A 6000-nucleotide genomic window follows, 5' to 3' on the forward strand; every position below is an offset into this window, starting at 1 on the left:
AAACCCTGATATGTATGCGAACCTGAATTGAACCAACCTAGCTCAAAGCTTGAGGGGTAGGAGCTAGAGCTAGGACAGAGCGGTTTATATACGCGGATGGGTAGACTTGGAAAATAGATAACTTGCAAAGCGCTTTCGATCAGATGGAGACCCTGGGCTGGAAGGCTATGGAGTCTGATCCCAAGTAGCTGCATCACCTCCAGTTGTGACCTTAAGCACCTGTCAGACAGGGACATGTTAAGGTGGGACAGTCGCAGTGTCAGACCCAGAGACTGCCCTCCCACTGCGCGTGCCCAGCCTCACAGCCGCCTCACTCTTCCCTGGATCTGCCTTGCAAGTTGCTGGCATTCGCTGTGAACTGTTAGCACCAACTATGCAGGTTCTGGAGAATCAAATGTTCTTTCACTGCTTCCTAGGCCAAGGTTTTCTGTTTGTTTTGTTTTAATTTCATTGTAAAGTCAGAGATATAGAGAGGAGGAGGAGAGACAGAGAGAAGAACTTCTGTCTGTTCATTCACTCCCTGAAGCAGTCATAACGTTGTGCCAATCTGAAGCCAGGAGCCCGGAGCCTCTTCTCGGTCTCCCATGCGGGTTCAGAGTCCCAAGGCTTTGGGCCGTCCCAGGCCACAAGCAGGGAGCTGGATGGGATGTGGAGCTGCCGGGATTAGAACTAGCACTCATATGGGATCCTGGTGCGTGCAAGGTGAAGACTTTAGCCACTAGGCTACCACACTGGGTCCCCAACTGAGAAGTTTTGATGAGATGAGTTGGTTCAACCCCGCCAGGGTTAGCAGACAGACTGTTCTTTAGTCATTTCTGTTGATTTCTCTTGTTGTGAGTGTGGGCTGCAAAGAGTGACTCGCTCCCAACAAATGGATCCTGGCGGAAGGCTGGCATGTCCGGAGCAGGTGTAGGTGGCTTCTGTCTTGCTTCTGTCTCTCTCCATCTTTCAGTCCTTCCCTCTTGGAACCCTGCTATGGGTCAGGGCACCAGTGTCCCTGGCCAGCCACTGGTGAGCAGCTGAGCCCTGTCAACACCACTTGGAGTTGATCCAACCATATTCTTTCCCCCCTTAAGGCTGAAGATGACTACAGCCCTGGGAGACCTTTAGCTGGAGACCCGGGTGGGTGGGGGCAGGGGGAGCTTCGACATTGCATATGGAGTCCTGGCCCAGAAATGAATCTAAGATAATAAATATTTTTAAAACACTGCATCATAGGGTGGTTGGCTATGCAGCCATAAGTAATGCATCCTGAGTCAGATGTGGTTATCAGATAAGAATCCAAAAGAATTCATGGGGAAATTGGCTTAAAAGGTCAGTTTAGGAGCCAGCTGTGTGTGGACCTGCTTAGGTGATGACTGAAGTGATGGGGTCCCACCACCCATGTGGGAAGCCTGAGTTAGATTCCCAGCTCGCAGCTTCGGGCTTTAGACTCTGCCTGTGCAAACCGTTGGGGAGGGAACCAATGGATGGGAGACATCTCTGCCTTTCTCAATCTTTGAAATAAATAAATTGATTTTTTTTTCTTTTTTTTTTTCTTTTTTTAAGATAAGTTCCCGGGGCAGGCAGTGTTGTAACTCAGCAAGAAAGCTGTTGTCAGCTCCCTGCTGATGGCCTGGGAAATTTGGAAGATGGTGCAAGTGCTTGGGAATAGCATGATAACTATTGGATAATGGGTAAAGGAACCTGGTTGAAAGGAGAACTGATAAGTCCAATGAATAATTTGTAACTATACAGACCAGTCCATTTTGGTCCTTAAGTGCAACAGACTGGCTTTCCCCTTGGTATGAGACATGGCTCTCTCTAAGACACAGTCACCCCTGGCTGGTGGGAGGTGGCATCTATCCTGGTTCTTGGAGGCATCTGACCTGGAAAAAAAAACCCTTCTCCTTCTCTCTGTATTCTCACACAATTCTTCTGACAACACATTTGTGACTTTCCACATCAAGCAATTCTCTACTTCTCTGTGCAGGCAACTGGCTGTCCTATGAGTTACTTCAGTTCTGACACTATCAATTTGGAGCTAGCATCAGACCCTGCAGGTTCCAGATCAGCTGAATGAGACAATGCCCCCTCTCCCGTGTAGTTCAGATGGCAATCTCAAGCCCACGCTTGCTGGCCTGCTGGCTGTCCTTGAGCCCCTCTTCAGGTGTGGCAATGAGCTAGAATGGCTCCCAGGACTCAGAGAGGTCTTTTCTGTTTTTCACAAGGGTATTGTCAAGGATCCAGGAAGTAGAAGAGAAACGTAGGGCAAGGGGTGGAAACTCCACGCCCTGCACAGGTGCACTACCCACTCAGCCCACTAGCTTTCCAACCTTTGTCATGCTGTAGGCGTGATTGCTTAAGTCGTGAGTCTCAGAGATCGAGAGCTTCCTCCAGTCCTTTTCTCCTCCTGGGAAGTTGCTGGTGTGTGGGAGCAGCCAGCTGGACTGGCACTGCCAGTTCAACCCTGTGATGCCAGCTGGTGCCCCTCCCTGTCTAGGGATCACTTCAGGATCAAAACTCAGGAGTGATGGACAGACAACAGTTCCTTTGACCTTGATTTCTCTGCAACTGTTTCAGGAGAAGGTCTCAGGGACAAAAACCAAACGTCTTCAAAGATGCTCTCATAGCTCATCACTTAGAGAGGGACCAGGGTTTTAAGGAGCTCTGGCCAGGAGCCAGCGATAAAGACCAAACGTGCTCCTTGTTATATCTAGATATAAAACATCTCCAAAATCAGCAAGAAAGAGAACAGGTCTAAACCTTGTTATTCTACTTTTAGAAAGTTCCTGTTGCTATTGTCCACAATAAATTAAAAACTGGGGAAGAAATATCAGGGTTAAACAAAACAGCGTCCTAAAGTCCCAGTCATAAATTAAGATGTAAATTGTATGATTGAGGAGGAAGTATTAGGCAAGGCTGGATTCGAAATAGGCAGGCAATGCAATTTCAGTGACAGCAAAGGTTGAGGCATTTTGACAATGGTCTTGGCAAAGGAGAAAGGGCTTGTGAATGACCTGATTTACTATCTATATCACCCGTTTGAAGCAGGGTGAGTCAAGTGAGATTTAAGGAAGAATTGCTTATGCTCTCTTTCTTGTTGAGTTGTGATCTTCTGAAAGTCTGACCTTGATGTTGCTTCAGACATGAGGCTGATCTGTAACTGTGCTCACACAGTGCTTTCACAGTAGGAAAGGAAAGGGGGACAGGTGTTTCCTGCAGTGGTTATGATGCCAACTGGGATGGGAGGACAGCATTGTAGCTCAGCAGGGAAGGCTGCCACCAGCTCCCTGCTAATGCTTGGGAAAAGCAATGGAAGATGGTCCAAGTGTTTGGGAATAGCAGGATGAGTATGATGTCAGAGTGGATGTTGATTTGGTCTAGAGGGTAAAGTGTCTTGTCCCATATTATAGGCTTGAGCTCAACATCCAGCTCTGCTCTGGACTCCAGCTTCCTGTTAATGCAGGCATTAAGAGGCAGGCATGGGGTCCAGTACAATGGCTCATTGAGCTAATCCTCCCCCTTCATGCACTGGGATCCCATATACATGCCGAATCATGTTCCAGCTGCCCCACTGCCCATCCTGCTTGTGGCCTGGGAAAGCATCTGAGGATGGCCCAGGTCCCTGGACCCCTGAACCCACGTGAAAGACTCAGAAGAAGCTCCTGGCTTCAGATAGGCTCAGCTTTGGCCATTTGTGGCCATTTGGGGAGTGAATCAGTAGATGGAAGATCTTTTTCTGTCTCTCCTTTCTGTGAAATCTGCCTTTCCAATAAAAATAAATAAATCTTTACAAAGAAGGAGGAGGAGAAGAAGAAGAAGAGGAGGAGGACGAGGAACTGGTAGCTGTGATGGCTCAAGTGTGTGTCTTCCTGGCTCGTGCATGAGAAGCCTGGATTGAGTTCCAGGCTCTTGACTTTGGTGTTGGCCTCAGTTCTGGCCATTGTGGACATCTGGGGAGGGGAGGGTGAACAAGCTGACAAGGGTGCTCTCTCTCTGTCTTTCTCATTGTTTCTCAAATAAATAAAAAGAAAATAAAACCAAGGAAAACATGCCTTAAAATACAATGCCAATGCTGTAGGTTTACTTGAAACTCGCAGCATGCGTTATGAATCATCACCTTCTGAGCCTTGAATGTATACCACATTTCTTTGCTAATGACCTGGGAATAAGCTGCTCAGAGAAAGGGGGCTCTTCTCTCCCTGGTGAGCATGGAGGGCACTGGGGTGCTGCCCAGTGCAAAGGCACCCTAGTGAGTCACAGCAGGGGCATGCCCCACTGGGCACTGGAGGCCACTATATCCCACCTTTCCTTCATCCCAGAGGCTTGGCTTCCCCATGGGGATTTGCCCCTTCCCCTGAGCCTGCCTCCTTGCTCTCACAGAGGAACAAGTGCTCAGCAGCCAGGGTGTTTGCAAGGGCAGTTGGCCAGAAGCCACTTACCATGTGTTTTTTGACAAACTCAAAAATGAACAACAGCTTTTTCAAGTTCCATTTGCTCATGGATAACTTTTTTCTATACAATAGAGATTATTTTCTAAAAATAATTTTATAATAACCTACGTGACATGATATACAATCTTACAAATGTAATTTGTTATTTTTAATATTTATTTATTTTTTAAAGATTTTTTTTTTTGTTTCTATTGGAAAGGCAGATTTACACAGAGAAGGAGAGACAGAGAGAAGGATCCTTCATTCTCTGGTTCATTCCCCAAATGGTTGCAAAGGCCAATGGCTGGAGCTGAGCCAATCTGAAGCCAGGAGCCAGGAGCTCCCAAGGCTTTGGACCATCCTTTATTGCTTTCTGAGGCCATAAGCAGGGAGCTGGATGGGAAGTGAAGCAGCCATAACAAACCAGTGCCCATACGGGATTCTGGTGCTTGGAGGTGGAGAAATAGCCAGTTAAGCCATTGCACTGGCCTGGATAGAGATTATTTTCTTTCTTTTTAAAGATTATATAAAGGCAGATATCCAGAGGGAAGGTGATACAGAGAGAACAGTCTTCCATCCACTGGTTCATTCCCTAAGGGGCCACAATTTCTGCAGCTGAGCTGAGCTGAAGTCAGAAGCCAGGAACTTATTTCAGGTCTCCCACATGGATTCAGGGTCCCAAAGCTCTGGACCATCCTCTGCTGCTTTGCTAGGCCACAAACAAGGAGCTGGATGGGAGGTGGACTCGATCCAGTGTCTACCTTCATTGAGTTAGCAGTCGCTACCGATAAATATTTATATTGCTAGATTTTCACTATCATTAACCACTCTGTGGGGACATGGCAGGTCAAGTCACCACCTGCCACGCTGGTTCAGGTCCTTGCTGCTCCATTTCAATGTAGCTCTCTGCTAATGCACCTGGGAAAGTAGCATAGGATGGCTGAATTGCTTGGATTCCTGTACTGACAGGGAAGACCTTAATGCAGTCTCAGGCTCTGGGCTTCAGACTGGCCAGCCCTGACTGTAAATCTGGCTTTCAGAAAAATAAATAATTCATATACATATATATATATATATATATATATATATATAGCCTCCTGTGATAAATTTCTCTTACACATATTTTAGGACATAGATCGCTTCTTTAGGAACCAGCGTGATAGCCTAGTGGCTAAATCTTTGCCTTACATGTGCCAGAATTCCATATGGGTGCTGGTTTATATCCCATTGGCCTGCTTCCCATCCCACTCCTTGATTGTGGCTAGAGAAAGCAGTAGAGGATGGCCTCCTCCCACAAAAAAAAAAAAAAAGATTGTTTTATTAGTATAAATTCACCCAAATGTCTGAATCACAGAATCTAAATTTTAAAGGCAGAATTAGGCACATCCTACTGATTGCTCTTCCTAAACAGCAATGATTTTACAAATAGCGCCCCCTAATTTAGAATTACAGTGAATATTCTTTGCTTTTGTGAATAAACTAACCTTGCTATTGTTAATATCTAGACCAACAATAGTTTAATTGTTTTGTATATAGTAATTTGATTTAGAGTATACTCCTTCCTTCCTCCCTCCCTTCTTTTGTT

The sequence above is a fragment of the Ochotona curzoniae genome, unplaced genomic scaffold, assembly GCF_017591425.1.
Source record: "Ochotona curzoniae isolate NIBS_2020 unplaced genomic scaffold, NIBS_Ocur_1.0 scaffold_3835, whole genome shotgun sequence".
Classification (NCBI taxonomy): Eukaryota; Metazoa; Chordata; class Mammalia; order Lagomorpha; family Ochotonidae; genus Ochotona; species Ochotona curzoniae.